This window comes from Ursus americanus, chromosome 33 (genome assembly GCF_024610735.1).
Source record: "Ursus americanus isolate L20-20 chromosome 33, mUrsAme1.1.p, whole genome shotgun sequence".
NCBI classification, from domain to species: Eukaryota; Metazoa; Chordata; class Mammalia; order Carnivora; family Ursidae; genus Ursus; species Ursus americanus.
The window spans coordinates 21,302,260-21,329,905 of NC_142159.1; the positions used below are offsets into that span (position 1 = coordinate 21,302,260).

Consider the following 27,646-nt stretch of genomic DNA (forward strand, 5'->3'; position numbering starts at 1 on the left):
TTGTCCTCTGTTTGGTCCAGCCTTCACCTTGGGCCTTATTCCTAACAGCCCTCCAGGATCCTTGTCCAGGGTCCCCTGAGGACCCCTCTGGGAAGCCGGATTATCTCCCAGTTCTATCCGGGAACTTGTGTTCGGCACCAGGACCCTACCTGGAGGCTGGACCCTGCCATTCCAAAAATGATGGGGAGCTGGCTTGGATTTGGCTCTTCTAAGGGCCTCCCCGATGCTGACTGCCCTTCCAATGGTCAGAATCAAACCCATGTCCTATTTCAGTGCAGTCCACACAATTTTGCTTGCGGACCCCCAAAGAGAATTTTGAGGAACTAGGTACCAGTCATTTTTAATCACAGAATTAAATAAATATATGCTAAGCGGGAGTAGAACACATTAAATACTTCATAAAGGGAAATAAGGTGACGACTGGCTGTAATTGGAAAAAATACTCCATGATACGACTTAATAACATTGAGTACGTGTTGACCAGGAAAAAATTATATGGAAACTTTATCTATGGATTTTAATCCATACATTTTGACATTTTTTGATAGAAATCTGGAAAACTTTCCAATTACGGTTAAAAGAGTCAGCATCACTAACAGATATTCTTTTCTTCCTTTATTTTTATTTTTTAATTATTTTTATTTATTTAAAAAAAATTTTTATGTAAACTCTACACCCAACGTGGGGCTTGAACTTACGACCCCCAGATCAAGTCTCTTGCTCTACCAACTGAGCCGACCAGGCGCCCCTAGATATTCTTTTTAAAAAAAAAAGTATCAATTTTTCATTATAAAAATATATGTGCATCAAAGAAAATGTGGAAACCAGGAACATAGAAAATTAAATCGTAGGTCCAGATTTCCTTTTGTGTTTGCTTGCAACTTTTCCTTTTGACAGAATTTCAGATTTATCTAGATTCACCACTTCGCTTCTGTTTTGCCTTCTTTGCTTCCTTGTTATCTCTGCATCTAACACGTGTGCATTTTGGTTTTGACCGGAATCCCTTGAGGGTAATGGAGACTATGCCCTCTAGCCCTAAATACTTGGGTGTGAATTCCTTGAAGACAAAGACCTTGTCTTTTGTAGAAGTGGGAGGATTAGGCAAGACACAAAATTTAATGAATACAAGACTACTATCTAATCCATAATCCATATTCAAATTTTGACAGCGGTCCCAACTGTATCCTTTACAGACTCTGTTTTTTTTTTTTTTCCCCAGAATCAAATCCAATGCCACGCATTGCACTTGGCTGTCCTGTCCCCAGATGTGGGAAGACCGCCTTTCTTTGTCTTTCTTGAGGTTGATGCTTTCCGAAGCCGAGAGGCTCGTTCCGTCTGGGTTTGTCTGATCTTTCCTCGCGATTAGAGTCAGGTCTGCGTTTTTGGGTGGAGGACGGCAGGAATGACCTGTGTTTTCTCAGTGCATCACGGAAGAGGCCAAGAATGGCAGTTACCAACGCAGGCGCGTGTTAATTTTGATCCCCCGTATAAGGCATTCTGATCCTGAGCTTCGGACAAGCCAACCCGGGCCAAGCTCCACCCTTAACAGGACATACGCAAAAACAGGGAAAACCAGTGTATACCCTGGCCCCCCAGGGGCCCAAGCGGATTTTTTTTCATCCCAGAAAATGCTCCCTAATAAAACTTGGGATTGCATAAGGAGCTGCCTTTCTTTTGTAAACAGGAGAGGGGTTGTTTGTGAAGACGCTGATTCATCCTGCAGTTTTAGAGGAACATTTCTGGATGTTGAGGATTTGAGAAATCGCTCCCTTGCCGGCATGCCCCTGGGGAAACCTGTGTGTGTCCCCAGTTTGAAGACCCTGCCCTGTCCCTCTGCCTGGCTGGACATCCTCCCAGCATTGGGGCCACCGCACCCCATTCTGCTATAAAGGATTGAGCTCAATGTCTTCTAAGCGATGGTTTCCCAACTCCCTTTGATGCTGTCTTGAGCTCCCTGAAGCCGGGTGCTTACTGATCCATTCATCTTTGTAGCCCTCGCCTCTGGTTTGTGCTTCATAAATTGTTGCAAAAGGAAAGAGATTTTGTCTGGCCTGCTGGAAGATCCTTGCCATCCAGGACACACACACACACACACACACACACACACACACACACACACACGGGGCCCTGGCCCAGTCCATCCCAACCCAGCCCAGAGACTGAGTCAATGGCACATGATTGTGCCACAGGCCCCCCGTCTGTGCAAAGACAAAACCAAGAGCAGGTCTTAACTGGGCATCCGGGGCACTGGCTCCTTGGAATTTGCCAGGAAGGAGAAAGCCTTGGGGTACTTAAGACACGTTTTACCCATTTCATCATTTTACTGGGTCAAGCAGCACTCGGGATTCATGCTGTCACTCATAGAACTCATTGACTCACTCCATTGATGGCACACACGGTGCGGCACGCCTGCGACATCTCCTGGGTTGGGCTGGAGCTGGCTGTCCTCCGGCTGACAGACACCACGTGCCATCAGCCCCTGGGGCCAAAGGTCCACATTCACCCCTCATTTTGGTACAGGAGCATTGACTCTTCACTGCCGAGGCAGGGCCCTGAGCCTTCTGGGGACAAGGAGCTAGGTGTGCTGTTCTGTTTTTCACCAGTCTATTAAAAGCATCAGGCGTTTGCTTGAAGCAATAAGGAAAACATTCAACTCTGTGGATCAACAGGCTTCTGTGTGCTTTGTCGCCCTGGGGAAGCCTTGGGCCTCTCTGCTGGGTGCAGGGTGAGGTCCACAGATGCTGGGAGAACACAGAGCTCTGCCCTGGCTAAGGGTGTGAACGTCCCCTTCCCCGGGGAGGTGAAATGTCCAGTAAATCTGATGCCTCTTCCCCACCGCACCAAAGAAATGCAGAAAGAACTCACTCAGGCCACTGGTAATTTTTTTTTTCTACAACAACAAATGGCTCATTTACATGCTACCCACCCCGCAGACCCCAAACAAAGAAAAAATTAGCTGAATCCACCAGTCGGTTTGAATTCCGGTATTTGGAATGGTTGGGAGGAGAGGGTCACAGATTACTTCTGCGGGTTGGGAGTGTAGTTGGTTTTTTCTTTGTTTTGTGTTTTGTTTTGTTTTATTTGGGTTTTTTTTTTTTTTAATCAACACTGAGTTTTTAAAGGACATACAACCATCGAGGAGGAGGGAGGGCGACGTGTTTCACAAATCTGACCGATACACACAGAAAGCTCCTTTCATGGGTGTGTTCAGAGAGCCCTTCATTATGCGACTCAGCGCTGCTTGGAAAACAATCTGAATGAATGTGCCTCAGTGTGAGAGGCTGTGAAGTCGAGTAGGGACAGGGCCGGGAGGCTGGTGTTTATCTTATTGCTCTCTCGAAGGCTGGTGGCCTTGAAGACATCCATGTCCAGCTTTCTCTCCCTCAGTTTCCTTGGGTGGAAACTGAAGCTGGGCTTGTGGAAATGTTGGCAATGAGGCCCCTGTGTGTCAGTGAGTTTACTGACCTGTGAGGCATGACTGTGTGCTGAGGCTTGAGCAACCTCATCCTGCATCCCACCAGCTCCTGCTTGCACGCTGAGGCCAGTGACAGCAAACCTCCAACCACAGACTTTGGGCCATCCCAGCCTGGAATTCCCTGCCCAGAACCACTAGTGCCTTCCCCAAAGATGAGGCCAAGAGGCCCGGAGGACAAGCCTCCCCCACTCCCAATGCCTCCTTCCAATGGGTACAATCCCTATGGAACAGCCTGGATTTTGTTGGTATTTTGAGATCTTTTGTTGAGGTCCCAAATCGGTTTTAATCACCGTCCAGGAATCTAATTCAAAAAAATTCAGACATCAGTGTCTGCCAAGAGGTGGGTTTGGCCATGATAGGAAAACAGGAAAAGGCTTAAAACTTAATAAAGCTGGAAGAAAACAGCTTTAATGTTAGCAGTCCAATATTCAGAGCCCCTGCCCCGCACCCTGTCCTCAACTGCCTTCCGACAGAGCAAGGACTCTCCTTGCATTGGTTCAGCATATTTACGGGCATCCCGAGGGGGGTGAGAGGACAAAATGGTTACTGGGAGATGTTATTAGAGGGATTTAGCTGTTTTCCTTAGCACAGCTAGGGAACCTGATCACCTTTTCATTACTGGCACCAACAGCAGGCAGCTACAATACAGACGATGTATTCTTTCATTTAACTGCTATCTATGGTACATTCCACTGTGTGCCAGGCAGTGTCCTGGGCTCCAGGGACATGGCAGGGTCCAAGGCATCCAGGTGGTCATTTCTGAGCCTCCTACATTCTGTGGGGGAGACATATGATAGGTACAGAAGTAAATAAGGTAGGTAGAGGTTGTGGTAAGGGTTATAAAAAACAGTAAGTCGGTGGAGCAGAGGAGCAATCTTACAAGTGGGGTTGCACACCACTGGAGGGGTGCTGACTCTCAGGTGACACACATGGGCAGCAAGGCTTCAAGAACATCAATCTTCAAATTCTCAGCTCACTTGTGTTCTCTTTGCTAACATGGTTCTGCTGCGCTGTTTGTCGTTTTTCTTCCACTTTGCTGTAGAAAGACAAATCTAGTCACCCTAAATTGTACAATGGTGCACTATGTGTGGGCTGTAGAACCCCTCTAAGCACGAAGAGGTGACAATTCGAAACGGTGGTGTATGCACGGCCTCCTTTAAGCAAAGGACCATAAACCCACGGGAGAGCTTTGTGTCATTTTTGTCATATGGATATTTCTGTGAAATGTGAACTCCAGCTTTAGAATAGGGGTATTCGGACTCAGGTTGGATTAATCTGAATTCAGTTATTGAGAGTGATGACGATTTGATTGTATGACCTGGCCTCTTCCATACCTTGGCTCTTGATCCAATTGCAAGGCTCTGAGACCCAGGCAAAGAGAGGACAAAAAGAAACACTGGAGGCTAGGAGGACATAATGGATGCTTCTGACATGAGAGGGAAGAGTCAAGACATGCAGAAGGAGGAGAAAGGAAGAGAAGATGCTGCCTGGGTCCCTTGGGGCTCTGCCCAAGGTTGGGGGTGATGGCAAGAAGACAGAAACCCCAGACAAGAGGAGGGTTCATCCCAAGAACACATGGACCAACATTCTGCTTCCAGAACCATCCAACGTAGTGAGAAGGAAGAAGCAAGGCATAGAGGAGGAAGGTGTCCAGACAGGTTCCAGAGAGGTAACCCTGAAATGGCACAGTTGGCTCCCCATGGGGCGAAGTCCCTTGTGTCTCCCCAGAGGAAAGAGAGATGCTAAGAGGACCAGAGGTCCTGATGGAAGCCTGACAGGGAAACCTCAGACAGCAATGACCTTAGAGCAGAGCAAATAGCAGAGCCGAGAATCAGCGATGACAGCAGATCCCCACTCACAGCTTAAGAGCAGTCGGGACCAATGACATCACCAGCCAATTCAGCAACGACAGAGGTCAAACCCAAAAGCAAGCTAGATGCCCAAGGACAGAGTCAGAGCTGTCACACTATGTTCAATAACTACAGCCTTCACCACTGCCCCCATGAGAAAATCTTCCCTGCACCCAGATATCATTTAGGAAAAGAAGTCCTGAAAAACTAAGCATTTCTCTCTCTCTCTTTTAAAGATTTTATTTATTTATTTGAGATAGAAAGAAAGAGAGAGCACATGAGTGGGGGAAAGGGTAGAGGGAGAGGGACAAGCAGACTCTCCCGTGAGCGGGGAGCCCAGCATGGGCCAATCCCAAGACCCCAAGACCATGACCCAAGCAGAAGTCAGGCACTTAATGGACAGAGCCACCCAGGTGCCGTAAACATTTATCTTTTTGGGAATTGATGTTAGGGGACTGTTCTAAACCAGAAGAGATCAAATGAGTGATACAGAGAAGGTTTAAGTTCCTCTAGTACCCAATATCTGGATCGAAGCAAGGACTCTACAAAAACATGAAGAATACCTCATCCTCCACAGCCCAGCGAAGAAGTGTGTAAATTTTTGATTCTCACACAAAGTGTTTTACAGCCCATTAAATAATAATGAATCACAGTGAGAAAGTTATTCTCTTTTCAATTCCCCTTTATATAAATTATTGAATAACTGACATGTGCAAAAAATAGATAACATAAACATAAATTATAAAGCACCCTAATAAAATGAACTGCATAACTTAAGAACAAAAACAGCACCAGTGCTATAGGAATTTCCCCCCAAGCCTCTCTGCCAACCTCCAGAGCTAACACCATCACAAATTCGGTGCTTACCCTTCCCTTGATTTTCTTAAAATGGATTTACCACATATGTATGTATATCTAATCACTGATTAATTGGCTTGTTTTTGAACCAAAAACAGAAGTTTTCCAAAAGTATGTATTTTCCTGCAGCTGGCTTTTTTCATTCAAAGTTAGGTTGCTAATATCCATCTCTGTTGTTGTGTATGACACAGGTCATCTGTTTTTTGGTGCTAAGTAATATTCCACCAAATGGCAATATCTCTGTTTATTTTTCATTTCCTGTTGATGGACATTTGGGTTGGGTTTTGGGGTTTTTGCTGTTGTGAACAGAGCTACTATGAACATTCCTGTACAAGTTTCTTGGACCCCACTTTAGAGAATCTCTCTAAACTAATTATCCTCTAAGCGTTGGCTCTGGACCAGTATCACCATCACCTGGGAACCTGTTAGAAATGCAAATTTTGGGGCCCCACTCCACACCTATTGAATCAGGAAATCTGAGAGTAGGACCTAACAATCTGCATTTTAATAAGCCCCCCCCCAGGCAATTCTGATGCCCACTAAAATTTGAGAACCACTAGCATAAATCTAAGAGTGAAATTGCTTGATTATAAGGAATGTGCATATGCAAATGCATGTCTAACTGCCATAGACTTGATGTTTCTGTGTCCCACAAATTCATGTGTTGAAACCTATTTCCCCAATGTGACGGTGTTTGTCGTGGGGTCTTTGGGAGGTGATTAGGTCATGAATAGGATTAGCATCCTTATAAAAGAGACCCCAGAGAGTTGCCTTGGCTCCTTCTGCCCTGTGAGGACACAGTGAAAAGAGAGCCATTGACGAACAAAGATGTGGGCTCTCACCAGATACCAAACCTTCCTCTGCCTTGACCTTGGGCCTCATGGCCTCTAGAACTGTGAGGAATAAACTTTCATTGTTTATAAGCCACGTGGTGTGTGGTGTTTCGTTATAGCAGCCAGAAAGGACTAAGACATGAATTTTGTAAGATAACGCTACACTGTTTTCTAAGGTATGTTCTAACTGACACTGGACCCCCTACCCCAGCAGCCCTGCCAGTTTCCAACCCCCCCATCACTTGTTAATATCAGATGTTTCAGTGCTATAGCTAATTCTTATATTATACTATATGTCAGGCACTATTCTGTATTTCACATATACTAATTTTCATGCAATCTTCACAACCTTATGAATCGGCTACTACAGTAAATCCTGCCATAATCCTATAAATGAGGTCCCAAAACCCCAATTGTTTAAGATATTAGACGGCATTATTGTGAGGTTGGTGGAATGGAAGCAAGGGCTGGGCAGATGATGGGAGCCAATTTTCAATAACGTTTTACTGGGCTAACGTTCCATTTTACGTAGAGGAGACTGAGGCATGGAGAAGTGTTGCCTTCTCAAGGCTTGGAGGAGCCAGGCTGATGCCCAGCCAGTCTGGCCCAGAGTCTGTTCTCTTTTAACTCCTGCACAATGCAGATCTAGATGGAGTAAAATAGCAAGTCCCCTGGGGTTCTATATGCAAATTAGCATCTGATTACTAATTAGGCTGATTATGTTTATCCACCATATACATTTTCTCTTCTGTAAATTCCTGTTTGTATCTTTTGCCCATTTTTTAAAATATTTTATTTATTTATTTGACAGAGAGAGAGAGCACAAGCAGGGGGAGCAAAGGGGAAGCAGTCCCGATGAAGGACTTGATCCCAGGACCCTGGGATCATGACCTGAGCCAAAGGCAGATGCCCAACCGACTGAGTCACCCAAGCGTCCCTCTTTTGCCCATTTTATTATTAGGTTGCTCACCTTTCTCTTATTGATTTGCTGGAATTTAATAGGTAAATGTGTTCTATCGATGTTACTCGTCCTTTGTGCTTGTATGTGTACAAATATATCCCCCAATTCATGGCTTGCTTTTTCTTTATGATGTCTTTTGGTGAACAGAAAGAAATAATGTTAATGTAGCTTACTGATTCAAGTTTTTCTTTTAAGTCTTACATAAACAAATCTTTCCTTATTCTAAGGTCATAAAAATATTCTTTGATATTTTCTTCTGATTTGAAAATTTTTGCCTTCCACATTTATGTTATTTATGTTGTTGATCCACGTGGAATTGGTTTTTTAAAAAGATTTTATGTATGTATGTATGTATTTAGAGAGCGTAAGTTGGGGGAGGGGCAGTGGGAGAAGGAGAGAAAGAATCTCAAGCAGACTCCTCCGAGTGCAGAGCCCAATGCAGGGCTTGATCTCAGGACCCTGAGATCATGACCTGAGCTGAAGGCAGAAGCTTAACCGACTGAGCCACCCAGGGGCCCCACATGGAATTGATTCTGTAGGTGGTGTGAGGTTGGGGTTCCCCCATCCCCACCCCAGATGGATAATCAATTGTCTCGGGATTTGTTGCCTAATGTTTGACTCACAGAACAGCTGTATCTCCTATCTCCTCTTTATGTATCAGGTTTGCAAAAATTGAGGATCCGTTCTGCTGCATTGACTAGTATGTCTGTAATTGCATAAATATCATACTATCTTAATTACTTCATAATAAATCTTGTTATGGGATTAGGCAAATTCTTCCACCCTCACCTTTCAGCCAGACTTTCTTCACCTAATGCCTTAAAACACTCATTGTATGTAAAGTTAACTTCTTCCCCAGGCATCTAGGATGGAACTGGTTACCCCTATTCTTAGGACGATTGAGAACATAATTTCTAAACTGATTTTCTGGTTAAAGGAGTAACTGTTGAGAAAGGCTGTAGATTATTTTGAGCCAATTGCCCTTCTCTCATATACATTTGGGAATCGGCTTCTCAAATTTCTCAACAAACAAACAAACAAACAAACACCAACCAACAAAATTGTTGGGATTATGATTGAAATTGCATTGACTCTATAGATCAATTTGGAGAGAACTGATATCTTTGTATTACATCTTTCTAGCCAAAAACAGTATTTAGGGTTTAAAAATGTCTTTCAAAAAAGTTTCAAATTTTTCTCTATCAACTTCTTGCTTATATTTTGTTATATTTATTCCTAGGCACCTTCTCTCTTGTTGCTATTGTAAACAACATCTTTTTAAAAATTATGTTTGCAGGGGCACCTGGGTGGCTCAGTCGCTAGGCGTCTGCCTTCGGCTCAGGGCGTGATCCCGGCATTCTGGGATCGAGTCCCTCATCGGGCTCCTCCCCTGGGAGCCTGCTTCTCCCTCTCCCACTCCCCCTGCTTGTGTTCCCTCTCTCACTGGCTCTCTCTCTGTCAAATAAATAAATAAAATCTTTAAAAAAATTATGTTTTCATTTGTTGCTTGTGTCTAAAGATACAATTGATTTTTGTATGTTGATCTCATTTTCAGCCACTTTGCTAAACACTTTTATTAATTCTAACAATCAGGTCTGAAAATCTTTGGGGCGATATCTTTGCAGATAAATCATGATATCTAGGAATACTGACACTTTTGCTTTCTAACCTTTAAGCTCTTGTTTCTTCTTCTTGCCTTACTGTTGCGGCTAGTACCCCCAGTATAATGTTACATAGAAACAGGAATGGTGGACTTCCTTGTCTTGTTCTTGACGTAAGAGGGGATGCTTCTAATGTTTCTCCATTTAGGATGATGCTTGTGGTAGGCAATTCCCTTCTATTCTTTTTTTTTTTTTTTAGATTTTATTTAATTTGAGATTGATAGAGCATGAGAGAGTGAGCATGAGTGGGGGGGAGCAAAGGGAGAAGGAGAAGCAGGCTCCCTGTTGAGCGGGGAGCTCCACACGGGCTCAATCCCAGGACCCCAGGATCATGACCTGAGCCAAAGGCAGACACTTTAACTGACTGAGCCACCCAGACACCCCTAAGATTTTATTTTTTAAATAATTTCTACACCCACCACGGAGCTCGAACTTACAACCCCAAGATCAAGAGATGCACGCTCCCTCTGAATGAGTCAGCCAGGACCCCAATTCCCTTCTATTCTCAATAATGAATACGTATTAGCTTTTTCGAATGATTTTTTGCATCTACTAAGATGATATGATTCTGTCCTTTGATTCGTTACAGTGACAAGTTGTTTCTGCATTCTTCTCATGTTAAACTACCCTTTATTTTTAGAGTACACTCTGTTTGGTCTTCCCTATCTTTTTTGTAGATTGTTGAATTGAGATTGGTAATGTTTGGTTTACAATTTTGCATTTATGTTCCTAAATGAAACTGACCTATAATTTTCCTTCCTAGCATTATTCTTGTCTGGCTTTAATGTAAGTTTTGTTTGCCTTCTAGAATAAATTAGAAAATATTTCCTCCAACAAATCTGTTCTTTGAAAGTTTGGTAGGCTTTGGGGCCCCTGGCTGGCTCGGTTGGTAGAGTATGTAACTCTTGATCTTGGGACTCCCATTGGGTGTAGAACATACTTTTTAAAAAAAGAAAGTTTGGTAGGCTTTACCTATAAATGTCTCTAGGACTGGTATAATATCTTTGGGTCAATTTTTAACTATTAATTCAAACTTCTATATCCTTAACTATATGATTGTTTCCATTTTCTACTTCTCCTTTGGTCAGCTGGATAAGTTATATTTTCTATTAATCTGTCTATGCTATCTATATTTTCCAGTTCATTGGCATAACACTTACTGTATACTCTATCTTCTTAATCTCAGCTAATCTGCAGTTTCTTTACCAATGTCAGATTTTGTTTATTTGGAAAGTCTCTCTTTTCCTTGATCCATCTTGCCAGAGATTAAAAAAATTTTTTTATCAGTCTTTCTGAAGAACCAACATTTGGCTTTGTTGATACTAAGTGCCGGGCATTGTTCTAAGAGCTTTACATTTATTAACTAATTTAATTGGGTGTATATAACACTTTCTCATTACATCTTCCTTATCATTCGTATTTTCCATCTCCTTGTCTGTTTGACATTCTGGGTACTTTGTTCAGATCTATCTTAGTTCACCATTCTTTTTTATTTTTTATTTTATTTTATTTTTTATTTTAGAGAGAGAGAGCAGGGAGAGAGCAGGGGGGAGAGAAACAATTTGACTCTGTGCTGAGCATGGAGCCCCATATAGGCTCTTTTTTTTTTTTTAAGATTTTATTTATTTGTCAGAGAGAGAGAGAGGGAGAGAGCGGGAATGCACAAGCAGGGGGAGTGGCAGAGGGAGAGGGAGAAGAAGACTCCCCACTGAGCAGGGAGCCAGACGCAGGACTCGATCCCAGGACTGTGGGATCATGACCTGAGCTGAAGGCAGATGCTTCACCGACTTGAGCCATCTAGGTGCCCCTAGGCTTTTTAAAAGAAGAATTAATTCATATATGAAAAAATGATTCAATTTAAACAAGGTGTTAGACAGTAGAACAGGCTGTAGCCAAAATGTTGCAAAAATCATATGAGAATGAGGGGCGCCTGGGTGGCACAGCAGTTGAGCGTCTGCCTTCGGCTCAGGGCGTAATCCTGGCGTTATGGGATCGAGCCCCACATCAGGCTCCTTCGCTATGAGCCTGCTTCTTCCTCTCCCACTCCCCCTGCTTGTGTTCCCTCTCTCACTGGCTGTCTCTATCTCTGTCGAATAAATAAATAAAATCTTAAAAAAAAAATCATATGAGAATGAGGGTTGGGACACGCTCGACTATGTCTTCCTGATTCCTCAGATCCCTGTCCCCCCTGAAAGCTTTCCTTCTCAAACCAGCCCCAAGTGCTTCCTCCCTCCTCCAAGTGACTAAAGAACTGTGGCCAGCACCTTTCAGCCTCCCTCCCCTAATCACCCCCGTAGTCTGTGTCATGCCCCCTAAATCACTCCAAAACTCAAGAAAGCCCTTTGAGGACAGTCAAAAAAACCCAAAAACAAAATCCGAACCCAGCTCCCCACAAAGTGCTCCCTTATACTTCTTTGTCTCCCCAAGAGACCTCATCTCCCCATACCCCTCATGAGACCTTGTCTTCTCACAGCTCTCCATGAGATCATCTCATCTCCCTACATCTCCCCATGTCCCCCCACCAGACCTCATCTCCCGAATAAGAACTTGACTCCCCATAAAATCTCATCTCTCTGCGAGTCGTCATTTCCTCACACCTCCTCCCGAACACTTGTCGCTCTATACCTCCCCCAGGAGATCTCATCTCCCCTTGTCCCCCCGCCATGCGATCTTATCTCTTCGTGTCTCTCCGTGAGATCTCATCTCCCTATACCTCCCCATAAGACTTTGTCTCCCCACGAAACCTTGTTTTGTTCGGACATGAAAACAAGTTGTTGTAAACAGAGGGATACAGCTGAAAGTTGGAGTGGGGTCATAAGAGGCTAACAAGACACCAGTGGTAACAGCAAATGGACTGCTGTTCCCAAACAGGCCAAGAACTGGAGTGAAGGCATTAAGACCCTAAGCAGCTTGTCTCTTGGCCTTTCATTTGTTTGTCTCATAAACAAACAAACTTGGGTCTTCTGTTTCTTGGGAAGTCCATATAAACACATTCCCATTTCCTAGAGCTCATGGCCAGTAGCCATCTGTACTGACCACTGTGCTAGTGGTAGCCAGTGGGCACTTGGTGGGGGGCAAAGTTCCTACCCACTCCTGCTTTGCTAAGGTCTCCCAGCAACCTTGTTTCAACCATGGATGCAACACTTACAGAAGTGAATGGGAGTAGAAGAATCTCCAAGATGAAAAGGAAGCTACCTCCTGGCCCATGCTTCTGCTTTTTGGAAACTATTTATTTTGTAAGATGTTGTTCCTTTTTCCACTTTCAGGTTTATTCCTAGGACCTGGAAAAAGTACTATGGGCTTTAAGGGTCATTAAGTTTTCTCTAGAACTTGCGATGGTCCAACAACTTTACTTATTTAGAATTTCTTTCCTTTTTTTCAAGTCATAGCTGTTTTTGAATCTATGTATTTCAACAAATATTTACTGACAACTTCTCTGGCTTAGAGTTTAAGGGGAAGGCTGTGGATAGAAATGCAACTGATTTCTGGGGCGCCTGGGTGGCTTAGTTGTTAAGCGTCTGCCTTTAGCTCAGGGCGTGATCCTGGCATTCTGGGATCGAGCCCCACATCAGGCTCCTCCGTTGGGAGCCTGCTTCTTCCTCTCCCACTCCCCTTGCTTGTGTTCCCTCTCTCACTGGCTGTCTCTATCTCTGTCAAATAAATAGATAAAATCTTAAAAAAAAAAAAAGAAATGCAACTGATTTCTGTGCATTGATTTTATATCCTGCCACTTTGCTGAATTCCTGTATGAGTTCTAACAATTTTGGGGTGGAGTCTTTTGGGTTTTCCACATAGAGTATCATATCATCTGTGAAGAGTCAATCCCATTTACAATAGCACCAAAAACCATAAGATACCTAGGAATAAACCCAACTAAAGAGGCAAAGGAGCTGTGCTCTGAAAACTATAGAACATTCATGAAAGAAATTGAGGAAGACACAAAGAAATGGAAAAACATTCCATGCTCATGGATTGGAAGAATACAAATTGTTAAAATGTCTATGCTATCTAGAGCAATCCACACATTCAATGTGATCCCTGTCAAAATACCATCAACTTTTTTTCACAGAGCTGGAACAAATGATCCTAAAATTTATATGGAACCAGAAAAGACCCCAAGTAGCCAAAGTAATGTTGAAAAAGAAAACCAAACCTGGTGGCATCACAATGCAGGACTTCAAGCTCTATTACCAAGCTGTAATCATCAAGACAGTATGGTACTGGCACAAACACAGACACATAGAGCAATGGAACAGAATAGAGAACCCAGAAAGGGACCCTCAACTCTATGGTCAACTAATCTTCGACAAAGCAGGAAAGAATATCCAATGGAAAAAAGACAGTCTCTTCAACAAATGATGTTGGGAAAATTGGACCCCCACATGCAAAAGAATGCAACTGGACCATTTCCTTACACTATACACAAAAATAGACTCAAAATGGATGAAAGACCTAAATGTGAGACAAGAATCCATCACAATCCTAGAGAAATACACAGGCAGCAACCTCTGTGACCTTGGCTGCAGCAACTTCTTGCTAGACACGTCTCCAAAGGCAAGGGGAAAAAAGGCAAGAATGAACTATTGGGACTTCATCAAGATCAAAAGTTTTTGCACAGCAAAGGAAACGGTGATAAAACCAAAAGACAACCAACAGAAGATATTTGCAAATGTCCTATCAGATAAAGGGCTAGTATCCAAAATCTATAAAGAACTTATCAAACTCAACACCCAAAGAACAAATGATCCAATCAAGAAGTGGGCAGAAGACATGAACAGACATTTCTCCAAAGAAGACATCCAAATGGCCAGCAGACACATGAAGAAATGCTCAACATCACTCGGCAGCAGGGAAATATAGATCAAAACCACAATGAGATACCACCTCACGCCGGTCAGAATGGCTAAAATTAATAAGTCAGGAAATGACAGATATTGTTGAGGATGCAGAGAAAGGGGAACCCTCCTACACCGTTGGTGGGAATGCAAGCTGGTGCAGCCCCTCTGGAAAAGAGTATGGAGGTTCCTCAAAAAGTTGAAAATAGAGCTACCCTATGACCCAGCAACTGCACTACTGAGTATTTACCCCAAAGATACAAATGTAGTGATCTGAAGGGGCACCTGCACCCCAATGTCTATAACAGCAATGTCCACAATAGCTAAACTATGGAAAGAGCCCAGATGTCTAACGACAGATAATGAATAAAGAAGATGTGGTCTATATATACAATGAAATACTACTCAGCCATCAAAAATGAAATCCTGCCGTTTACAACCATGTGGATGGAACTAGAGGGTATTATGTTAAGCGAAATAAGTCAGTCAGAGGAAGACAATTATATGATTTCATTCGTATGGAATTTAAGAAACAAAACAGAATTATAGGGGAAGAGAGGGAAAAACATATCAAGACAAAATCAGAGAGGGGCACAAACCATAAGAGACACTTAATCATAGGAAACAAACTGAGGGTTGCTGGAGGGGAGGTGGGTGAAGGGTTGGGTAACTGGGGATAGGCATTAAGGAGGGCACGTGATGTAATGAGCACTGTGTGTTATATAAGACTGATGAATTACTGAACTCTACCTCTGAAACTAATAATACATTGTATATTAATTAATTGAATTTAAATTTTAAAAAATTTTTAAAAAGAAAAAAAAAGGATGGGGCACCTGGGTGGCACAGTGGTTAAGCGTCTGCCTTCGGCTCAGGGCGTGATCCCGGTGTTATGGGATCGAGCCCCACATCAGGCTCCAACGCTATGAGCCTGCTTCTTCCTCTCCCACTCCCCCTGCTTGTGTTCCCTCTCGCTGGCTGTCTCTATCTCTGTCGAATAAATAAAATCTTTAAAAAAAAAAAAAAGAAAAAAAAAGGAAGGAAAAAAGAGCAAGGCTGTGAAGTCAGAATTCTTGCTTTCAAATGCCACTTCTGCCACCTGCTAATTGGGTGACCACAGACATATACACTTCTCTGGGGCTGACTTGCCTTCACCACAGAGTAGGGATAGTAATAGCACCTGCTGCAGAGGGTTATGGCAATGGCTTGAGATCATTCCTGTGAAGGAAGAGGACACTGCTTGGCACATGCTAGGCACTTAATGATGTATGAATGTGGTGGTGATGATGGTGGCACGTGTCATCCACCACATTAGGTTCTGGGGATACCAGCAACAGTGAGAAATGTCCTTGCCCACAGGGGTTCACAAAATATCCATCAGATGTAGCGGGCAGTGGTGGGACAGAGAATTGACTGGAAAAGGGATGGTGTTAGTGAGAAATCCATTCCCTGGCCAGGTTCAGGTGAGGACAGGTCTGCAAGAGGAGCATTCCCAGCCTCTTGGGAGAGGAGAAGTGACCCGAGCCAGGCGGCTGGGAGAAGCTGCTGCAACTGCCCATTCTCTTTGCAGAATGTCTTGCTCTGAATGTGTGTTCTCTGCTTTTCCATGTATTAAGCCTGCCTGACCTGCTGCACTCCTGCAGGGGGAGCTGCAGCTGGGACAGGTGGCTAACTACGTGTGTGTGTCTGCTTCAGGGAGGAAGTAGTACGAAGGCCCTTGTGGCCACACATCTTATGCCGCATCCTTTGAGGCGGCTTTCTAAGTTTTAAAGCCGTCATTTTGTTCTCCATCTTTCCAATTTCTCTGTGTATTGGTAGGCAGCCTCCAAGATGGCCCCAGTAATCCCTAGCTACTGGTATTCATGCTCTCTTGGAGCGCCATGTTGTATGGGGGAGGGTGTCTATGTGACCATTAACATATGGCAAAAATGGTGGGGTCACTCCTGGGTTCTTTTTCTCTCTCTCTCTCTCCCTCTCTCATCAGTTGCTTTTCCATAACACGGGCACCCTTCGGGAGGAGCCCACATGGCAAGGAATGAGGCCTCCTGTCAACACCAAGTGAGTGAGCTTGGAAGCGAATCCTTTCGCTTCAATTGAGCTTTGAGCTGACACAGCGCTGGCTGACCTCTTGACCGAAACCTCTTTAGAGACCCTGTCTCATAACCACCCAGCAATCTACTCTCAGATTCCTGACCCTCCGAAGCTGGGAGACAATGCATGTGTATTGTTGTTTGAAGGGGCTAAATGTGGGGAAAATTTGTCACACAGAAACAGATAATTAATACAGTTGTTGATTTTTCAGTTGTTTCTACCCTCCAAAGGGAAGTAAAAGGTGTTATTGATTGCCTACAAGTCCAACAGATGACAGGATCTGAGCGGTAACACCCGGTAGACTCTGCTGCCCTCGGGGAGGAAATAGTGCAGGTGGCCGAGCACACATCGGGCAGACCTGAGATAGAATCCTGGTCCCTGCCCTTACGTCCTCCACATGATCGTGGGCAACTCATTTACCCATGCGAAGTGGCAGCCTCTTCATGTAGTAGATGGAGGTAATTGCTACCTTGTAAAGTTGTTAAGAATTAAATGAAATAACACAGGTAAAGAACATAAGGGTAAGCGTCCCCTCATGTGCTGGCTAGTCACGTGAATTCATGCCATCTCTTTTCTTATCACGAACTTGCAAGCGGTGCTGCAGGACAAGGCTGTTCATGGACCATCCCCCCACCTTCCAGGCACCTACCATAGCGTGGGGGAGGGAGGAGGACCTCGGTTTTGCAAGCTAAGTGGGATGTGTTTATAAAAGAGCAAATACTTATCTGCCTGTTGGAAATCACCCCACACTTCACTGTAATTTGTGCAACCACAGAGTAATCCCACACACGGGACATGAATACACATGGACACCCGGCTCTACTCACTGATTTGGTCAGAGGACATTTGGGATAACTAGTCCCCTTCAGAGCCGGTCCTTTTATTTTTTATTTTTCATTTTTTTTAATTTCCAGGGAGGATAGAGTCTGATTATTTTATCAAGAGTCCTTCTCAAGTGATGCCTCCCTCACAGACATCCAGGCGCGTGAAAGCAAGCATAATGCCCCGTATTAAGTTTACTTGGCTAATTTTAAATCTCTGGGCATCTATCATGTACTTAGGTCTAAATTATATGGTGGATCTGGGTTTTTCTTAGGCCTCATCCATGCAGCAGGTAAATAAAACAGCCCTGTGAAGGGACCATAAAAGGCCTTGTAAAGGCCCAGTGTTCTGTCTTCCCCTGGCAAGGGCTGCAAGTCTCCTGTCCAGGAGAGCCGTCCTTGCGCAGTTTGGCAGTCCTGGGATTTGGGACGATCCAGAATAAATAACAGCCCAGGTTAATGGAGGCCACCAGCTCAAGAGGCCCTCAGCTCCCCGAGCTTCTCTGGCAGCTCACCCGTCCTGCTGACTAAATCCTTCATCATCACAATCATCCTGTGTCTCCCCCAGTCTGGAAAAACCGCTTCTGGGCATATGCAATGTCCGTCCTGGCCACGAGAGGGCGCCGCAAGGCAAGATGCCAGGAGGACCCGTTTGGCCTGTTCCTTCCTGTCCCCCAGGATGACGCCTGGAGACAGGACAAATATAGCGTAAACAATCCTCCGGAGGCTGCAATTTGGGTGCGACAGGCTCCGATGGCAGGCGCTTCTCTTTCTTTTTTTGACTTTTTTTTTTTTAAGACATCTAATGAGAGGGAAGAGTGCTGAATTTGGAAATAGAACCTCCTATTTCGGGTCAAGGTCTGGGCTCAGATTTGCTGGGTGCAAGGAGGGCCCCGTTTCTTCTAACATGAATTAATAAACTCATTCACTCAATTGACAACTAGCTATCATGCATGAACCACCACGTGCCCGGCACTCTGCAGGACATCGGGTCCAGCCGGGGAGGCAGGTGCTATCCAGGAGCAGATGCTGGGGGTGGGGTGGGGTGCATAGGTGGGGCCCGCCTGCAGGGGGCTTCACTGGGGAGGTGGCCTTTGAGGCGGAGCTGAGTGAAGAGTGTGAGTGTGCAGGCAAAGGTCGTGAGGATACGAGGTGTGCAGGAGTCAGGCAGAGGGCAGGGGTTGAGTGAAGGCCCTAAGGTGTGACTGTCTGCTGAGCCTTAGGGCTCTCAGGCTGGTATTCCTTCTCTCAGGGCCTATTTCTCGGTCGAATGACCCTGTAGTCACACCGAGCTGAGGTTAGAGGGGCCCTACGCTTGGTTTAAGGCTCGCTGTTGCCATCTTGAAATTCTTCCTAAGTTTGGAACCAAGCCCCACGTCCTCATTTCGCCGCAGGTCCCGCCTCTACCTAGAACACCTGCTCTTGGTTTGTCTGTCTCCTTTAGTTACTGGAGTCTTCTTGGCTCAAGCGTCACCTTCTCAGAGAGGCCTTCCCCGGCCACCTGTCCAAAGAGTCCCACCCGGTCTTTCTTGGTCCTGGAACTGTTTCATTTCTCTCATGACACCATCCATGCCTGAAATGACCTTACCGTTTTGTTCTTTCCGTGTTTACTGTCTGTCTCTTCTTGTTCACGCCGTCTGCCCACGGGAGTGTCCCCGCTCAGGACACAGAGCTGGCTCTGTGGGCGCCTGTGCCTGTGGGTTTTAGAGAAGGAGGGCACAGCGGTGCAGGGGTTGGCAGGCGGTTGGGTGGGGGTGAGCCAGCGGGGCAGAGCGGGAGGTGTCACGGGAACTGGGCCGCATGGCGTGAAGAGGTGGGTAATTCTCTGTTCTTTCTAAATCTTCCCTGGACACTCGTGTACAGGCCGGGCCAGGCATGCTCCTCTACCCAGCCAGCAGTGTGTGTCCATAACGGTGCCCACTCCCTCCAGGCCTGGCCAGTGTGAAATTCTAGACCAAAGCAGAGGGCATGAATTCCCCTCTGACGTCAGAGGTTGATCTGACCTGTGTCCTGAAGGCTGAGAAGAGAAGGAATGCATGGCATTTTCTCTCCCCGTTGGAGCCTCTCCGAGGTGATCCCTGAGATGGGGGAGGGCCTACTCTCCAGGCAGGCCAGTTGATAGCTTCTGGGCGCTCGGCAACTTGATTCAAGTTAAGACAGGCTTAAGTTATTGACTAAATGTTTGCATGTGCGACTCCAGGTTGGGATAATCCAGAGCCTTCCAAGGGCCTCTGGAACTGCACAGAGGCTGCCTCTGAATCTATATTTTGCCAATGGATGGGGTCAAGAATTTTCTTCTGAAATTTCTCCAGTGTGGAAAAAAATGTCTGAATTAAGGCTCTGGCTTGTGAAATAAAGGGTCCCAACTGGACTGCATGCTTTGTCCTGTTCAGTTAAAAGTATGACTTTGTGGGGCGCCTGGGTGGCACAGCGGTTAAGCGTCTGCCTTCGGCTCAGGGCGTGATCCCGGCGTTATGGGGTCGAGCCCCACATCGGGCTCTTCCGCTAGGAGCCTGCTTCTTCCTCTCCCACTCCCCCTGCATGTGTTCCCTCTCTCGCTGGCTGTCTCTACCTCTGTCGAATAAATAAATAAAATCTTTTTAAAAAAAAAGTATGACTTTGTTACCATGATTATTCTTACCGTTGTTGGTTGATTGGCCCAGAACTGGGGGGCAGGGCTGGCTCCCTCTTGGAGAAATGGAGCCTTTCATTCAGCGAACTCGAGAAGTCCTTGCTGAGCACTGCGCAGTCACAGGCAGGGGGTGGGGCTCGCCTGGGTGAACGGAAAGACTACCTGCTGTTGTTTAGGTGCTCGACACCGAACTCGGTACAATATGTGTGAGAACTCACTGTGAACTCCAGCCACTCCGGGGGGAGGGGGGTGCTATGATTACCATTTGACTGCTGAGGAATCTAAATCCCACAGGGAGGTGAAGCCACCTACTGGCTGGCCCGCTAATGACATGGACCAGCCGTCTGTGCCACTCCGGAGCCCAAGCTTTTTTTTTTTTTTTTTTTAAGACTTATTTATTTATTTCAGGGAGAGAGAGAGAGAGCGCTCAAGCAGGGGGAGGGGCGGAGGGAGAGAGAATCGCCAGCAGACTCCCCGCTGAGGCTCCATCCCATGACCTGAGCCAAAATCCAGAGCCGGACGTTCCAACCCACTGAGCCCCTCCAGGGGCCCAAACTCTTGACCACCACACCGTCATGCCCTGCAGATGCCTTCCTGAGATAGGAGGAGAGATACTGACCTAAACCCTGGGGATTTGCCTGCAGCCCCAGTGAAAACCAGCCACCTTACCACCACCTCTGTCATTTGTAATCTTTGGAGAGATTGCCGCATCGCTCCATCCAGCAGATAAACTTGGCATCAGGCACGTTTTCTGGTTCCGTGCCGGCAGGACCGCCACCTAGAGCTGTGCGGATTTTATACCCCACCGCAAGGGGGCGCCATTCACACGGACAGCTGCTCCCTGAAGGACTCCTCAGGCAAGCTGTCGAAAGAAAATAAACCCGTATTAGTTTTCTTTGGCTGTAAAACAAATTAGCTCCAAACTTAGCAGCTTCAAACCACAAATGTTTATTATCTCACAGGTTCTGTGGGCCAGGAATCCAGGAGAGGCTTCGCTGGCCGGTTCTGGCCTAAGACCTCTCTGGAGGTTATAGTCAAGATCGGATGGGGCTGCCATCACCTGGGGCTGGGGCGTCCAAGCTCACTTCCGTGGTTTTTGGCACGAGGCTTTGCTTTCTCACTGACTGTTGATAGGACACTTCAGCTCTTTGCCATGGGGCCTTCTCTGTAGGCTGACCTAGTGTCCTCATCGCCGGCAGCTGTCTTTCCCAGAGAGAGTGATTTGAGACAGAGAGCAAGTGAGTGCCCAAGACAGAAATCACAGTCTTTTCTTAACCTGAAACCAGAACTGATATGCTGTATGTTACTGGTCACAGAGACCACCTCGGTACAGTGTGGGAGGGGACTACACAAGGGTGTGAATCCCAGGGTGGTTGGGGGGGGAACCATGGGGGCCATCTTGGAGGCCAGCTGTCACAAGACGGCCAAATAGGAACACGGACATCCTTAGAAAGTCACATTTCAAAGCCAGTGATTGGATCCACCAGCTTGGGCTCCCCTGACTCAGCGAGCCTTTGGGGTTTTAACCGTGGAGACTTTGACTCCTGATAGGTGCTCTGCAGATGTGCACCCCTCTTGTTCCTGTCCAGTTGAGCTGTGAGTGGTAGGGTCTTTGTCCTATCACCCCTTCAGCGTTGCCCGAGCTGTTAGAAAAAGCCCACAGATTTCATACATGGTTTGGACTCAAGATCTGAGCAGCAAAAGATGAGGCTGCTTTCTTACCCTTCTAAAGGACTCTTAAGAAAGAAACCTTTTAGAATCTGGGGCTGAGATCTGTTTCATTTAGCAGCTGAGGTTGTTGTGGGGGTCATGTTTGCTGTTCCACTCTAGACTTTTAAACCAAGTACTGCGCTGGAGGGGAAAATACACCAATCCCAGAGTGGCCAGACCTGGTCTGAATTCCAGCTTTGCACTTCCAGCGAGTGAACATAGGTAAGTGACTGATGCTCCAGAAACATTATTATTGCATCTAAAAGAAAAGAAGAGGAGAATAATAATAATAATATCTAGCTCACAGGTTGTCGTGGGAGTTAATTTAGATACAATGTAAAGATGTCTCGCCCTGCGCCCCAAACTTAGAAACTAGTCAGGAAACGGTGGTTGACATTGAAATTATTGTACCATATAGAGAAATAACCCTAGCATTTTGTTTCATGTTTTTTAGTTTTTTGAAATGTATTTTTTTAATATAAGAAAAGGGTCAGTTCCAAGTATAAAAGTGATAATGGAAAAAGGTTTGCTGCCGACTTAGCTGTGGTTTTATCCCATCCTAGAGCTTGAGAATATTCTGAGGACCCATTTTGCAAGGAAAGTAATGGGGAAAAAAATGATTTCGGCTAGAAGAATTCCAATTTGCAGTTAACTTTTCAGGAGCACATCTCTTCCCTAAAGTGAGAGGCACGTGTATCCAGATGAGATGAGGGGTCCCCTTGTCCCCTTTCTGTTCATTCATTGCTTCATAATCAGATAATGAATGTCTTTTGGGAAAATAGCTGCCTGTCCACAGGTACAATTTCTCAGAAATAATCACCTCGAAACTTCTTTTCCTGAGAGTCTCATCTGCAAAGTGCTTTCTCATCAAAGATACATTCCTATTTCCAAGGCAGCAATGGTGCTATTTTCTTTTTCCAATATGCATTGTCATTCTGGACGGAGGGCTCTCTCTCTATGTTCTACATTTCAGGATATCGAAAGTCGCCACAACTTCAAGGCAAGTGTCACCCATCAACGGCTTCCGAATAACTAATCAGGAGTGGGAGATGGAGAATCACAACGCAGAACAGTCATTTTCTACTCTTACAGGGCTTGTGATTAGGCTGAGAAAAAGGCCTTGATTCACCCTCCGTGCTCATCACCCTATGTGCAAGCTCACGCCTTGCATTAGCTGGTGAAGGGTAGACCAGATGCCCAGAGGGACTTTTGCCTGTTGGGCCTGGAAACAGGATGGGAAATGAGTAGTTAGGTGTCACTTCCTATGAGGCATCCCCCCTCACCTCTTGCTATTCTTTCAGGTGGTGACATGTACTGTCTCCTGAGGTCATTTGCTCCCTAAAGAATCAGACAGCTGGACTCCTAAGAGACACTGGAGAGTTTCCAAATTCAGCATCCCCAATCTGATTTGAATGGCTCTGCCTAAGTTCTTCCCCCTTAAACCTAGTGATGATTAAGAGGGTTTCCATGATGAGCCAGCCATGAGGAGATTAGAGTTTAGTGACTGCTGAGAACCAAGGACTCACGTCTGTGGTTCAGAATTGTGCCTTCCACTGCCATCCTCTCCTCCCAGGTACCCGGTCCAGGGCTGGTGCAGGGCTCTGCATGCACACAGGAAGTGCTCAATAAATGCTGACTGACTGACATGTTTTCTTTATTTTTATCGAACAATAATTGACATACAATATTGTATTAGTTTCAGGTGTCCAATACAGTGACTGAGATTTACATACATTATGAAATGGTTGCCACCATAAGTCTAATTACCGTCTGTCACCATACAAAGTTGTTACGGTACTATCGACTATATTCCCTATGTTGCACATTATATCCCTGTGTCTTATTTATTTTATAACCGGAAGGTTGTACCTCTTAATCCCCTTCACCTATTTCATGCACCCGCCTACCCCTCCCGTCTGGTATCCATCAGTTTATTTTCTGTATCTATGAGTCTCTTTCTGTTTGTTTATTTGTTTTGTTTTTTAGGTTCCACATATAAATGAGGGGCGCCTGGCTGGCTCCGTCGTTAAGCGTCTGCCTTCGGCTCAGGACGTGATCCCAGGGTCCTGGGATCGAGCCCCGCGTTGGGCTCCCTCCTCCGCTGGGAGTCTGCTTCTTCCTCTCCCACTCCCCCTGCTTGTGTTCCCTCTCTCGCTGGCTGTCTCTCTCTCTGTCAAATAAATAAATAAAATCTAAAAAAAAGAAAAATTCCACATATAAGTGATATCATATAGTATTTGTTTTTCTCTATCTGGCTTATTTCACTCAGCATCATACCCTCTAGGTCCATCCACACTGTTGCAAATGGCAAGATTTCATTCTTTTTTTCCCATTAATATTCTGTTTTGTGTGTGGGTGTGTATCACATCTTCTTTATCCATTCACCTATTGATGGACATTTAAGTTGCTTCTGTATCTCGGCTATTGTAAATAATGCTACAATGAACATGGGGTGTGTATGTCTTTTCGAAGATTTTATTTATTTGTTTTTTTTTTTTGGAGGGTGTGGGCAGAGGGAGACGGAGAGAGAATCTCAAGCTGAGTCTGTGCTGAGTGTGGAGCCCAGCGCAGGGCTCTATCTCACAACCCTGAGATCATGACCTGAGCTGAAATCAAGAGTCAGATGCTTAACCAACTGAACCACCCAGGTGCCCCATATGTCTTTTTGAATTAGTGTTTTCATTTTCTTTGGATAAATACCTAGAAGTGGAATTGCTAGAGAATATGGTAGTTTTATTTTAAAAATTTCAAAGAACTTGGTACTCTTTTCCATAGTGGTTGCTCCAATGTGTATTTTCATCAACAGTGCACAAGGGTTCCCTTTTCTGCACCTTCTCACCAACACTTGGTGTTTCCTGACTGTGGTGATAGTCATTCTCACAGGTGTGACGTGGTATCTCATGGTGGTCTTAATTTGCATTTCCCTGATGGTGAGTGATGCTGAATATATTTTCATGTGCCTGTTGGCCATCTGCATGTCTTCTGAGGAAAAATGTCTATTCAGGTCCTCTGCCCATTTCTTAATAGGATGGTTTTTTATTTTTATTTTTTGGTATTGAGTTGTATAAGATCTTTATATATTTTGGATGTAAACCCCTTACTAGATATATCATTGATGAATGTCTTCTCCCATTCATTAGGTGCCTTTCATTCTGTTGATGGTTTCCTTCATAGTGCAAAAGCTTTCTATTTTGATGTAGTCCCAATTGTTTATTTGTGCGTTTGTAGTTCTTGCCTAAGGAGTCAGATCCAAGAAAATACTGCAGTATTTTCTTTTAAATACATCAGTCTAACAGCTTACTGCCTATGTTTTCCCCAAAAGTTTTATAGTTTCAGGTTTTACATTTAAGTTTTTGATCCATTTGAGTTTGTTTTTGTATATGAAAATGTAAAAGGTCCAGTTCATTCTTTTGCATGTAGCTGTCCAAGTTTTCCCAACACCATTTATTAAAGAGACTGTCTTTACCCCATTCTATATTCTTGCTGGCATAGTTTTTTTACGCACATAATTAGCTCTCCTTGAGTGATTTTAGGCTTACCTGTGCTCACTCACTATTCTATCCACCACCTCATGACTTCTGAGGTCATGCTCTATCTCATTCAACAGCAAACTGAAATGTACCTCATTTGTAAAGTGCTAGAGGAAGAGCGAGTCCGTTGGCCACAGGAGAAGCCACGAATCACTGTCTCTTCCAAGCTCTGATAAGCTTATCTACTTCAAAGAAGGGCTGGGGAAAATGCATGAGCCTGCAACAAGGTTGGGGAGAAAAGAGAGTACCATTGACATGAGAACAAAGCTTTGTTTTGGGGCACGACCCTCCCAACACCTCCACGTGCGCACCAGCCCATTTTGCTCGCTAATGCAAATAAAGAGATCAATCAATAGTCATTATGTTGGAAATCCAGTCCATCATCAGAAATAGAAGCAACTTCTTTGCTGAGTCAGACCAAGCAGGAATTTTGCCAACATGGTTGAATTGCAACCAGAGGTTTGCTATACATCAAGAGTTCTACGAAAATCAGTGAATACGTTTTGTAAGAATCAGTTGGCTGTATGGAATTTACAATGAAGTATTGTGGGATTTGTTATTTGTAAACTGTGTGCTATCCATCCTGTCGGCAAAATTTTTACTTATTTTTGTGCCTAAATAGTCACGTGTTTTTTCTGGAGAGCCAAATGATTACCATTTAGCAGCCCATTCCTGGCTCTAACATGTTTCTTTTTTTTTTTTTTAAAGATTTTATTTATTTATGTGACAGAGAGACAGCCAGCGAGAGAGGGAACACAGCAGGGGGAGTGGGAGAGGAAGAAGCAGGCTCATAGCGGAGGAGCCTGATGTGGGGCTCGATCCCATAACGCCAGGATCACGCCCTGAGCTGAAGGCAGACGCTTTAACGACTGCGCTACCCAGGCGCCCCTCTAACATGTTTCTATGCGTGAAGGGGCCCAAGTTAAGTGGATAAATTGCTTCAAAGACTCCTCCCAAATGTGACCATCCCACTAGAGGAGCCATAAATTATCATCAAGACCCAGAAACAGAATTTTGGCAGCATTGAAGGTAAGGGGGACGGGCACTGCACGGAGAAAGTAGGATAAACAAGCAAGCGACTTCTTGCTCAGAACTGGTGTGATTTATTTCCATCTGCCGGTGGAAATGAATTCATTTTCCCCGCTCAGAGACCAGGCTGCAGCAGAGGCTTCCGATCTTCTTGTCCCTCAGAGTCCAGTCAGGGAACCAGGATGTTGGATGCATGAAGGAATAAACAAAATGACACTTGTTTAGAATATCCTGCAGAAAATTCAGAATAAAACCTCTTGGCACATGGCATAACCCATGAGTTCCTTGCAGGCTGGCCAAGAAACACACATTATCTTCTGGGTAGGTCATCTGGTAGGATTTCCACAAAAACACCGGTTTAGAGCGCACTCTCCCCAAACCCCAGAGAACTTGGGACTCATCTGATTTATCATGACATCTGAGAAAGGGAACGTTCTCCATGGAAAACAGGCATGTCTAACCTTTCTGCTCTTTCACACTCGAGTGAGGGATGGGTGTGTCATGGGCTTCAGAGGCATGGGAGAAACAGGACCTCGCATTTGCCAAGTGTTGCAGAATTTACCGGGAGCTTCATGGATAGCATCCCATCGGATCCTTGCAGCAAACTTGAGAAGACAGTGTTCCTGAAATACCGTGCTTGAGGTGAGCAAACCAGGGCTCAGCGGGAGAGACCACTGGCTAGCCTCATACAACTTCAGGAAAAGTCAGATTTGAAGTCGGCTGGAAAACAAGCAAGAGCCAACTGATAGAAGGAGGAAGGAGCTAGCACCAGGGATTTGCTAACTATTAGTGATGCCCAGAGAGGAAGAGGGTTGCTTTGGGGAGTGGTGGTTTGAACTGACACCTGTATGGCTTAGAGAAGAAAGTAAGGAAATGCAGTGTGTGCTGGTCAAGCTTGATGGGAACAGACAGACAAAGGAGGAGGCATGAACAGGGGGGGGTGGGGTTTGTGGAGGCTGGAAAAATACCTTCCTGCACCCCGACCTGAGTTCCTAATCAATTGAGAATAAGAGAACCGTCGGTAGACAGAGGAATGGAACGTTCTCTTTGTTACTAAGAAAGCTGACTTAGGAAAAGATGGCTTACATGTGAGTGCACGTGGACATCCTATGATGGAAACAGGCAGAGGAGCGTGCCCCTTTCTGAACCAGTGTTGAATCCGTGTCTGACCCATCACTTGCAATACGCACTCCAGTGAACCGGAGTCCCTTCCCACCTCCACGGCCCTCTGAGCTGAAGAACAATTCTGTCTTTGCCCGCTCGCCTTCTCCCTCTTCTTCACCTTCTTGGGAGCGGGCTGTCTCTTCTCAGCTCTTGAAATACCAAATGGGGACAAGGAGTGGAGAAAAGCTGGAAGCAG

The 27,646-nt window shown here is 45.2% G+C and overlaps 1 long non-coding RNA gene across 1 annotated transcript; it reads right to left on the minus strand.

Annotated features, from left to right (window-relative positions):
* Positions 1–3,900: 3,900 nt before the first annotated feature.
* LOC123779617 (uncharacterized) lies at positions 3,901–19,273 on the minus strand. The gene is made up of 3 exons (XR_006776242.2): positions 18,974–19,273; positions 4,356–4,511; positions 3,901–4,250 (listed from the first exon to the last, which is right to left on the minus strand). It is a non-coding gene; the product is annotated as an uncharacterized LOC123779617 (long non-coding RNA).
* Between the last annotated feature and the right edge of the window lie 8,373 nt (positions 19,274–27,646).